Raw genomic sequence first — 12,966 nt, 5'->3', positions numbered from 1 at the left:
ACACCATAAACGAAAATAAATCATATCTGGTACCCTGTCAACAAGTTATATTCCTGGGAGAAAGCTTAAACACAACTTCCCAGATGGCTTTCCTCACGCCAGAGAAACACATTCATTTGACAACTTACTTCAAACTATTGGCCACAAAAACCTGCTCTCTGCAAGGCAAATATTGCAAGCCTTGGGGATCATGACCTTGTGCATTCTACTAATTCCATATGCAAGACTGCATATGAGGAAACTACAATGGTATCAACATTCTCAGGATCTAGAAGCAATGATTCCTATCATACCTTGCCTACAGTTAGAATTTCTTTGGTGGGCAGAGGCCTGCCACCAAAACAAGGGACTACCATTCACTCTAGCCCCTGCCGCCCAAACCCTAACAACAGATGTATCAGACTGTGCAATGGGGGCTCACCTGGCAGGGAAGTGCATTCAGGGCAAATGGAACTCAAGTGAAATGCACCTGCATGTCAATCAAAAAGAAATGTTAGCTGTACAGAATGCTCTGACAGCCTTCAAGGAACACATTCTTCCAGGACAGTTAATGGTAAAGATGGACAACACCACTGTTATGTGGTACATAAACAAGCAGGGGGTTACCCATTCTTACCCCCTCTGCAGACTAGCCATAGCTCTGTGGAACACAGCCGTGAGCTACCAAGTGCATTTACAGGCCCAATTCCTGCCAGGAAAACTAAATACACTGGCAAACGAACTAAGCAGAAATCTCATGGACCCACACAAGTGGAAACTGGAACTAAAGATTTTCAACATGTTGATCAACAAATGGGAGATCCTGGATATAGACCTGTTTGCCTCCCCCCAGAACTACCAATTGGACAAATTCTCACGAGGACTCCTCACAGACAAGCTTGGAAAGTGGATGCTCTGTCCTTCAGCTGGAAAAATCTATCAGTTTATGCCTTTCCTCCTCTGCCTCTCCTCTCCAAAGTGCTGCTAAAGATCAAACAGGACAAACCAAGGATGATTCTGATTGCACCAGACTGGCCACGCCAACACTGGTACCCCCCTCCTGCGCAGTGTGTCACAGCTGGCCCCATGGCACCTACATCAGACCCCTACCCTGCTGTCTCAGCAGGAGAGCCAGATTCTGCACCCCCAGCTTCAAACCCTGAACCTGACAGTGTGGCTAATTACCTAATCTCTCTGTTACCATCCCTCAGTAAAAAAGTGTCGGATGTCATTTTGGAGGCGAGGAGGCCTAGTACTAGAAAATCATATGCTGAAAAATGGAAGATATTCTGTGCCTGGAACCAAACTCAAGGGATGGCCACAACAGCGCCCAATTTACCTCAGATTCTTCAATATTTAACTGAGATGCTTCACAAGGGCCTTTTTCTTTTCCTCCATCAAAATTCATGCCTCAGCCATTTCAGCTCATTACAACACAGAACCACCCCTCTTTTCTCACCCACTGGTCAAGCAGTTCCTCAGAGTCGCCAAAAACTTAAGACCACCCAGGAGAGCCCAACTCCAGCCTGGGACCTTAAGTTTGTATTGGAAAAACTCACTCTTGCCCTTTTTGAGCCAGCTGCAACTGCAGAGTTAAAATTCCTTTCTTGGAAAACAGCTTTCCTTTTAGCAATCACTTCAGCAAGAAGGGTATCTGAATTACAGGCCCAAATGGCAGTGGAGCCTTTCATCATCTTTCATGCATACAGGGTGTCCCTCAGGACCAGTCCCTCTTTCATGCCCAAGGTGGTATCCAGTGTGGCTCTTAATCAGTCCATTCATTTCCCAACCTTCTTTCCCAATCCACAGAATAAAGGGGAATGGATACTGCATTCCTTAGATGTGCATAGACAACATAGATTTTACTTGGACAGGACTAAACCTCAAAGGAAATCTGAACAACTGCTGGTGGCATTTGCTGCAGGAGCAGAGGGGAAGGCTGTTTCAAAGCAAACCTTTTCTAAATGGATAAGCCATTGCATTCATTTCTGCTATAAGCAGCATGGAAAACCTATCCCCCAGGGGATCAGACCTCACTCCACCACAGCTGCATCTACCTCTACAGCTTTTCTCAGAGGCGTCCCTACCAGGGACATCCTAGAAGCTGCTACCTGGAGTTCTGTACATACTTTCACCAAGCATTATCATTTGCCAATTTTCTCTAAATCCAGAGCTGGCTTTGCCACTGCAGTCTTGCAGGGCCTAATATCAGGCTCTAATGCTATCTAAATTCCTCCTCCCAACCATAGCTTTGGGAATCTGCCCAAATGTAATGACTGCAACAGTGAAACACGAAGAACATAGTACAGTTGTGTACACTTACCATAAATGTAGATGCTCGAGTGCATTCACTGTTGCAGTCCTGGTTACCCTCCCTCCAGCCCCCTTACTTCTTTTGGCTATACCTCTACTTTCCTTTACTATGCTTAAAAGCCTTTTTGGTGTATTTGCTTTTTTGTTGGAGGTATATCTTTGTGCTTTTATGTTTAATTGCTTCCCATTGGGGGGCACCTTACATCTGGGGCAAGAAAAACTGATGTAATGGCGTTGCTGCATGTTTTATACCCCTGACGACCTGACTTCATGGAATCAGGCCGACTGAGGGCTACTGCAAGCAGATAACCCAAGTGTAATGACTGCAACAGTGAATACACTCAAACATCTACATTTATGGTGTGTACACAACTGTATTTTTCTTGTTAAAATAAGGATTCCAGGTTACCATACTTAAATTGTTCTGATTGTTTCATGTCAAGTACCATGTAAAGTGTTTCATTTACAGTAATATTGTTTTTTATATTGCTTATATAGTTATACCACTTGAGTACCAGCTGTGGTAAGTGTTTAAAAGTGAGAAAATGGTCTGAAATAGGTAAGATTATGAAACCTTTTGTGAAATTACTGTAGAACTGCAAGCCTGGTTTGTAACTAGGTCCTTGAATGCATGTAGAATGTTTACTTCCCTGTATAGTGGTAGAGTTGTCCTAGTGCAGTGCTGTCTTACCTTTAACTGGGATTGTAGTTGGCTAAGCTCATTACTTCCTTCATTGGCAGTTCAAACTCAGATTTATCCCACTCACTTGACATCTCTGCTCCTGTGAGCAGTCTGCTGTGTGTATTTATGTAAAAAGGTGGCCAATATGGAAGGTACTATTTGTGGTTGGTGAGTAACTGGGCAATATTGGTGCTGTTTAAACAAGCCTTGTTGATATGTTCGAGATAAAGCAGAAAAGTAAAAAATGTTTTGTTGATGGTTAGTTGATGTTCATTAGTGGAGACAGTATTGCAGATAAAATCATATCAAAACACTGCTTTCTGGTTCTTTCCATGCCTCATATGCTGTGGTTTCCAAGGAAACTTCATCATCAGTACACAGCTGCTTTATAGTATGGTCAAACAATGCTGTCAGTGCCTCTGCTCTGACCCCCTTTCACATACTGACATCAGATGACCCTTTTCTCAAAGACTAGTTACGAGGTTAGAACTGGCCTGAACAATCTGATTTTTCATTGTTACACAAGTTGTTTATTCAGACTATTTGAAACTAATTTGTCACAGGCAAATTGATTGTCCTTGCTTGTGTATTACTAAGCCTTCACTTATTTCATTCCAGTTCTGTGTACCTTTATTTTTGGTGGGGGGGGGGGGGCATCTTCTCATTTCATTTAAGTGTTGATGTAATAATTCTCAGATCATGTTTGCAGTAGCATCCAAAGCTTGTGCCTAGCTGTCATGTAGATCTAAGTAATTTAAATGTCTTAGGCAAAGTAGCATGGCATGAAAGTTTCTGAAAACAGATTTTTTTTGTTTTACATAACCTTATTTATAATTGCATGTAAATATGTATGTGTGTGTGTGTGTACATGGTTTACCATCATAAGGTCGACCAGTGGATGGATGAGGGCGTATGTCCGAAAGGAGTGCGGCAACATCCCACAACTGCGAATGCAGATGTTGTGAATCGCAAACTCCTCTCCCCCGTTTGACCTATGTTAGCACTCATTTTTGGGTGTAGAGCGGTCAGATTTGTCGATTTCGGTGTTTTTCCAATATTCCGACCATTCAGCATGTCAGGATTCGCTAACAAAATTTGCACATATACAGGTTCGAGCACTGTGTGCTCGACCTTATGATGGTAAACCTATATATATATATATATATATATATATATATATATATATATATATATATATATTTTTTTTTTTTTTTTTAATGTATATATATATATATATATATATATACACACACATGCATAGGTCTATTTCATAACATTGAAATTTCATAATGTTCATAGGTTCATAGGCTGGTACTAGGCTATCGGCCCTAGGGACTATACAAGCCTAGCCATAATGATTCCCTGGCTATTTCCTCCCACACTATTTACTTCCCTGGACCCCTGTCTAGCAGGGCAACTGACGTGATGCCTGGGGTGAATTTCCTTTCTTCCATCCAGTCATCAAGGTTCCTTTTGAAGAGGGCCAAAGAGGCGCTCTGCTTGACATGTATGGGCAATCTATTCCAGAGTCTGGGGAGTCTCTGGGTCAGGAACCTATCCCTCCAGCATGTTTTGTTTATTGTGATGACAAAGTTTAGATCCCTGGAGCGTGTGGCTGTGAGGGATTGGGATTTCTTTAAGTGTAGCATGTCCAGCAACTCTGGGTTTGACAAGGCCTTGTATGTTAAGCAGAGATCGCCTCGGAGTAGACGATTTGCGACTGAGTATAGCTGGAGTTTTTTAAGGCAGTCAGCATATGGCATCTGCTTTAGGCCTGTGATTGTTTTAGTGAGGTATTTCTGCGGCCTTTCCGGTTGTTGCAGATGTCTTGAGAGGTACATACCAAATGGGGCGTTGTATTCTGTAATGGGGTCTAATGAGGGATGAGTACAGTGGGACAATGACCTCCTTTTTTCTGGATGAAAAGCCCTTAGTGATGAGGTGTGCCACATAGAAGGATTTCCTGACTGTTGTGGCGATGTGGTTATTGAAGGTGAGACCACTGTCCACCTGTGTCCCTAAGTCTCTTATCACACTTTCGGTGTTTAGTGTACTGCCACCTATGTGGTAATTCATGGGTACATGTTTTTTCCCAAAGGGGATAACTGTACATTTCTTGGCATTGAGCTCGAGCCCATGGCTCCGGCACCAAGTATCTGTTTCTGTAAGTCCCTTTTGTAGAGTATCCACATCATTTGGGGATTCAATAATGGCTCCCAGTTTGCAGTCATCTGCGAACTTTGTTAGCCAGAGTCCCTTAGTGTTGGCCTGTACTTCAGAGAAGTAGATGCCAAACAAGAGAGGTCCCAGGACTGAACCCTGAGGTACTCCACTTGTCACTTGTCTGGAGCTGGATTTGGAGTCAGCTACTTTTACAGTGTGGGTTCTGTCAGTAAGCCAGTTGGCAACCCACCGAGTGACGTAGGGATTAATGCCCAGCTTAGTAAGTTTATCTATGATTCCAGAATGGGGGATGGTGTCAAAGGCCTTGGCAAGGTCCAGATAGGCTGTGTGGACTGCCTTACCCTCACCCATGGCTCTGGAGTCTGATTACATTTTTGAATTTTGAACACTGAATTTTATAACATTGAGACCATAACATCGAAAATTCAAAACACTGAAAACTCAAAACATTGAAAACTCAGAATATGGAAAGTGTGCTTCATAACATTGAAAACTACATTGCACAAGTAAATAAGATCCCCTCCACCTACAACAATACCTAACTAACAAACACACTTTCTACTACGTTTCTGCAGAGGGGGGCAAGGCCCCCTGCACCCCCCATGTGGGGGGCTGTGACCCCCCCCCCCCGTAAATTAAATATACCAACGCCAAGATCGCATTACAGTGGAAAAAAGTTAATTTCCTAACCTCACACTCACATGGGGGGATGCAGGCGGGCTGGCCCCCTTGCAGAAACATAGTAGAAAGTGTGTTTGTTAGTTAGGTGTTTGTTTAGGTGGAGGGGATGTTATTTACATATGCATTGTAGTTTTCAATATTATGAAGCACACTTTCAATGTTCTGAGTTTTCTTTGTTTTGGGTTTTCAATGTTTTGGGATTTAGATGTTTTGGTCTCAATGATATGAAATTCAACATTATGAAATTACAAATTACAGTGCTATGAAGTAGTCCCATACACACACACACACACACACACATAGGTGTGGATATATATATATATATATATATATATATATATATATATATATATATATATATATGCACACAAATAGACATATATACGTGTGTGTGTGTGTGTGTGTGTGTGTGTGTGTGTATGTATATATATATATATATATATATATATATATATATATATATATATATATATATATATATATATATTTACACAGACACACACACAAAATTATTTTACACATGGTGCTAATGTTAAATTTGCATCAGTACTTTGGCAGGCATTTTAAAATAGAACATAAGTTTTTACAACAGATTTTTTTTGGTCTTGCAGGCTCAGGTTCTTTTCGGATAATTTTCTAAGTAGAGAAAGGAAAGCTTACAGGGTTTTCTAACTACATAAAAGATATCTAGTAGAGTTTAGAAGTGATAGGCATTGTTTACATTCTTGTCGGTCTGACTTGTTTTTCACAAATAGAATAAAATACCAGAAAAAATAATTTTCATCTTTAAGACTTTAGCAATTGCAAGGTGATCAATGTTTGTCATTTTTTTAACATTCTGAAAGTAACAACATTCAAATTGTTGACTTTTTTTTCCTAGATCTTGAAGTATTATAGTTTTGTCATAGCTTCAGGAATAGCTTGCATCAAGGGGAAGAAGCACAGAAAACTGAACAATAGAAACCACGTGTTAACATGGAGTACATTTGTGTGCATGTGTGTATGAGGATCTCTGTCTGTCTGTCTGTAAAATCTCTTGTTCTTGTAGCTAATGTGATGGGGTGATACTCTAGACAGTCTTGCTTTCGTAAGCCTAACAGTATGCCCTAAGAGTTTAGGTTCTACTATGAGATGTTGAGTAACCTTCCGCTGACGTCTCTGTTGGATGAAATATATCAGTCAAAGCTTTATCTGGATGAAACAACAAATATTTTTTTCTGTGATTCCAGCCCCCAGCCCTTCAAGTGAGGGATTTTACCTCCGTATATATAACTTCATTTTTATACAGCCACAGAAAAAAAAAAATAAAGTGAAAAATACCTTGGATCACTGTCTATCACTACAAAAAACAAAACTGTCCACCAGCAGTGATTTAAGTTGTAGAAATAAGAGTGTAGGTGACTAAGGGTAAGAAAAAACAGTCAAGGTTCATCAAGTATTCATTTTTAAAAACTGACTTTGCACACGAAGCAGTTGTAAGTGTTAGTTGATTGAAGTATTGCTAGTGATTTCTGAGTGACTGCTGTTACCTGGAAGATATTATTCTGCAGTGTCCACATTATTCTGTCTTAAAAAATCTTTGAAGTAAAAGCTACCTTCTCTTCCTTCCACAGCACCATTTCCTGCTTGAAAGATTACTTTGAATTACATATTTTTTGTCACTGCCCCCACACTCCAGATTTCTGTATGTACTACCCCTGAGTGTGCTGTGTGGCATAAGAGAGATGGGAACCCTGGGCACAGGTCAGATGACCTGGATTTGACTTAGGTCAGGTTCTGCATGAGCTGACAATGGTGGGGGTGGAGGAATGAAGAGTCATTAAGCCTGGTTGCCTCTCCCATGAAGGAGAGAAAGGGAAAGGTATGTTGGGAAGGCCCACTGTTGTCTGCTACTGCTGGTGGAGACTGAGAGTTCAGGATATAGGCGTCTGTGTGTGAAGATCAGGCGGGGTGACTGTGCATACACGGTGCAAGTAAATCCAGCTCATTCATGGAGAAGAGCTTAAAGGGGAAAACCCAGCTGACCGCAGTATGATGACCCCAGGATTTCCAATCCACTCCCTGGTTATGAGTGCACACATGGCATATTAAGTGAAACGATCTTATGAATGGACATGTTGAGGTATGTCTCTACTATACATACACTGATTCTACTGAGAGAAAGATCTTCCAGGAATACCAGAAATCTGAAGGCAGTAGTAGCTGGCTAAATATTTCCTACTTTCAGGTTGCACAAGCTTTGAGAAAAGGGTAAAGTATTGAAACAAACTCACCTTCTCTGTCTTTACTCCAAGTAGCCTGACCTTGAATATATACCTGCTTCTCAAGGATATTATAAGAATATTTGTCACCTCGTAAGTAATATTGGGTATGTGTATATGTCAGTATTTCTACTTCATTTGCTTATTTAATGTTTGTTAACTGGGTATTTGAACTATTCCAAAGACCCTTTAGCCATGACCTGAGCCATACAGACAGCCGTACAGAATAAAAAAGAATTTACAATCGTATTTGGATATGTTACCAGTACATGTAACTCTGTACGAACTGCAGACGGAGTCATTACTGGGCACATTGCAGGCGCTGCGAAGTGTACTACTGGCTGACATCAAAGAGTGAAACAATACTAATTTCATGAATTTTAATCATACTTTGACTTAGGAATGGAGTCCATTCCCGTCATGGTATTAGAAACCCAAAAGACTTGGAGAAATTAAAAAGACAGTACAGAACGCAAACTAGAACAAAACAAGTTACAGATTTCAGTTACAAAATTAAACCAGTAAAATACAGACAATGCAGCCCCTACATACCATAAGTGATGGATACATAGAGAGCAAATAAAAAAAGACAAAGACATTATTTACAGAGAGCATACCTAGATGAAGCATTCAGTTGCATTAAACTTGCTGTTTACTGCATAGTAAGGTCTGATGATTAGCATTAAACAAAAAAAAAATGGTAATACAATGTTTGACTTTTAAAGAACAATAGAATGGTAATTGACATGTCTATTTTACATTACAGTAGATCTGAATCACAGAATGGGGAGCAAAAGTCAGAATGAATGTCCTCACTCCCCTCAGTCCACCTCTACTATTTACAACCCTCATACTTACTTTGATTTCTGGTCAGCAGACACAAAGTCAGATGTTATAGAGGGGAAGAGAATAAGGAATAATGATGGGAAGGGGGAGAAACGTAAAGCCAGTGTCTCTGAAGCTGTTGTATTTGTTTAAGTAGTTGAGAATAGAATGACATCTTGAATGATACAAGTTTACTTGCCTGACATCTTCGGCTACTACATTCCAGCAAGTAAGGGCAAGTTTGGTTAAAATTAGTCCTTGGGCTAGTTTATTTGCCTGGTTAACAAACGTTAAATAAACAAACACTAAGTCTATCCCTGATGGTAATCCTATTACAGTTAAACAATAAATATGCATTCATTGAGAAGATGTCCTGTTAAAAGTTAAACTGATTTAAGAGTGAGAAGATGTTTTGGGGTGCGTGAGAGGGATTTGTTAATTTAGCATTTCTGTCTGTGTGTTGAATTCTTTATTATAAGGAATATCAGAAACATTGAAAACAGAAGGTAACAGTTGTTCTTGTAATGTAAATCTGTGCTTCTCACCAATTTTCCTTTATATAAAATCAGCCACAAACATACCTCTTCCAACTGTAATTCACTTCCATTTACAAAGTTATTATCTGCCAGTGCTGATTGTTTTCCTGAACATGAAAGCTGGGGGAGGCGGCTAAAAATTAATTTAAACAAAAAACAAACGTACACAATAAATAAATGAAAGGTTTTCTCTGCTATTATAGTGTTGAATCTTAAATCTGAAGGTAGCAGAATCTTTTCATAAAGTAGTAAGTATATGTGATGTTGTGATACAACTCGCTACCTTCTCAGTCGTTATAAGTAGGCACCACAAGCAGCAAGCAGTTTGTTGTGCTGGACTTTGCTACACATTGACTTGGTATTTCTTAACCCTGCAGTGCACCTGTTGATGAGTTTCCATTACTGCAGTTAATTTCAAGGAAATTCTAAGAATTTCTGTGACATTGAGACCACTGTGTAACAGTTAGTAAAAGTACGGGGAAAGTTAAGTAATGTCTATTCAAGTCAGCTAATTAGGATAAGTTGAATGACTAGAGTGCTGCTGCAGTAATAAACAGACCTCTCATCTGGAGAGCTAGCTTTGACTTTGCCTACCTCGCTTAAAAACCAGGCATCAAAATTGCTTGTTTTTTTGGTTGCAACTAATACTGCTGGAAAAAGTCGATAATTTAAGAAGTGGAATATCACTTTGGGTTGAGTACTCTCTGTATTAAATGTATTGTTTACTTAATAAACTGCTAAGTACAATTTTTCCCCATTTGTTTGACTACATAAACATTTGTAACAAGACATAAGGCATCATATTGTCTAACTGCATGACATGAGGCATCATTGCACAGTAGTGTTGTCGTCGTGTTGCTTACATCTGTAATAATTGGTGGGCTTTTTTCATGACTGAAGGAATAGATGTATGCTGTATATACTTCTAGAAATGTACACTGATTTTGCTTTTGCTCATATTTCTCCATTATGTACACAACAGGTCAGCCAATATCATTAAAATTACTCAGGTTTTACTTCTGAGCTGCACACAGTTAGGTTGGACTTTTTTAACCTGTTCATGCCCTTTTCTGGCTATGTCTTTTAGTGAGGCTTTGGCTTAATTTCCAGTTAGGTTATGTCATTTCAGTGGCATTACACCAGTTCCCAGCAGTGTTATATGACTATTGAAGCGTGGCATTGATTGAAATGTTAGTCACATAGGTTCATAGGTAGGTACTAGGCTATTGGCCGTAGGGCCTATATAAGCCTAGCCAAAAGGTACCCTGGCTTTCGCCACCCAAGAAAATTATTTTCCTGAGCCCCTGTCGAGCAGAGGCACAGAAGTGATCCCCAGGGTGAATTTTCTATCTCCCATCCAATCATCAAGATTTTTCTTGAAGAGTGCTAATGAGGACCTTTGTTTGATATAAATAAGTAGTTTATTCCAGAGTATGGAAAGTCTCTGGGACAGGAATCTATCCCTCCAGCATGTTCTGTTTATTGTGGTGACAAGGTTTAGGTCCCTAGAGCGTGTAGCTTGGAGGGATTGGGATTTCTTTAAGTGGAGCATGTCCAAAACCTCTGGGTTTGACATAGCTTTGTGTGTTAAGCAGAGATCACCTCTGAGCAGGTGATATGCGATGGAGTAAAGTTGCAGTTTTTTTAGACGGTCTGCATAGGGCATCTGTTTGAGGCTGGTAATCCTCTTTGTGAGGTATTTCTGAGGCCTTTCTAGTTGTTGTAGATGTCTTGTGAGGTATATACCAAAAGGGGCGTTGTACTCTATAATGGGTCTAATGAGTGAAGAGTAGAGAGGAACAATGACCTCTTTTTTTCCTGGATGAGAAACTTTTTCTGATGAGTTGTGCGACGTAGAGGGATTTCCTGACTACTGTGGCAATGTGATTATCAAAGGAGTAGTAGTTAATGGGTACAGAGTTTTTACCAAAAGGGATGACATTACACTTTTTGGCACTGAGCTTGAGGTCATGGCTTTGACACCAAGCATCTGTCTCAGCGAGGCCCTTTTGTAGGATGTCCACATGGGCTTTGTTTGCTGTTTCTACCTATTTGCACACCCCCTATGACATTACAGTTGTTTACAGTTAAATGACAGTGAAGGGTCAATATGATAAATCTGAAATAAAGTGTTAGGAAGATTCTAGTTAAAACTGAAGTGTCCAAAATATGTTTCTTTTAAATATACAAGTAGCCAAATTACAAAGGATTTCAAGCCAAAATGGCTGAAAACTGATTTAATCCTATCGTAATTCGTATAATACATCATGCAAAGAGATTTACCTTAAGAAAGTGTTTTTGAAGGCGGGGCAATTCATACTTCACCCCCATGTGAGAGGGACCCATTCACTTAAATATGTTAACTCCACAGCTGCACAACTGTGGACACAAGAGAAAAGACCACACACAGTGAATCACTGCTGGTGCACAGAAACTGCACCTAAAGTGATTGATTGTCTATAAGTAACACTAATCTGCCAGATAAACATCATCATACATTTCCACATATTTCTGTTAAGTTTTGCAGCAGCATGTATAAGAAATCTTTTTCTGTAAAATGTGATTTCAAGCAAATGAGCATTACACTAAATGTGTTTTAATCAGTTATTTTATTTATGTATTTATTTTGAGATTTAACCAATAGTGATTCAACAAAATAAATGGAACCCAGTGTGTTTGTTTCTGTGTGCATGCATAATATATAATGGGTACATATAGTTAAGATGAAATTCATACTGTTTTCCATTTTTTTCTGTAAAACTAATGTTTATGAAACATTGTGCTTAATATGTACATGTTGCTGATGTTTAAGTCTTCCATTTTGGTGAATAAATCAGAGAAGAAGAATAGGCAGGCTGTATCCAAGGCTTTTTGAGACCTTCTTGAGGCAGTGTTCTGCATTTCTCAGTAAGAAAGCTTTTATGCAGCATTACTTAAGGCGTAATTAAGCCCATTATGTAAACAAAGCACCCTCTTAAGGGTTTTGTTTGTGCAAGGCATTAAAAACCCTGAAGCAAAGAGCTTATCGGCAGTAATAAGGGTAGTTTCAGCATTTGTACAGCTTTAAACTGATGTTTTTGATGTTGTATTAAAAGCCCCTCACACCATTGTAATTGGAACATTTTGCAACCTAATGAAAGGTTAGCATTATGGAGTCATAATGATTGGATTAAAAAGGGGAACAAGATCAGATTCATTCAGTATGTGTCTCTTTTTCCTCATTGTTGGGTACAGCATAGTGCAGGTAGTAGCAGTTCAGAAATATCCAATTTTTAGAGTCATGTAAATATTACTTAGGGTTGCCACCTGTCAGGAATTTTTCCTGACATTTAGGAAGTCTAGGTCTCTGTGAGGAAATCCAGTTATGGTTAGCACTTGTAATGTGTTTTCAGTCATTCTGAAAGCAAATATATTCCTAAAGTACATTTTCTAAAATGTTTACTGTTTCACTTGGATTTCCTGTCTGCATTCAAATTCTGTCTAAAACAAATCATTGCTGTTGCTT

This window comes from Protopterus annectens, chromosome 7.part0 (genome assembly GCF_019279795.1).
Source record: "Protopterus annectens isolate FY-2018-M chromosome 7.part0, PAN1.0, whole genome shotgun sequence".
NCBI lineage: Eukaryota > Metazoa > Chordata > Ceratodontiformes > Protopteridae > Protopterus > Protopterus annectens.
The sequence above is the reverse complement of the archived record's forward strand: the minus strand, read 5'-3'. Positions refer to the sequence as shown.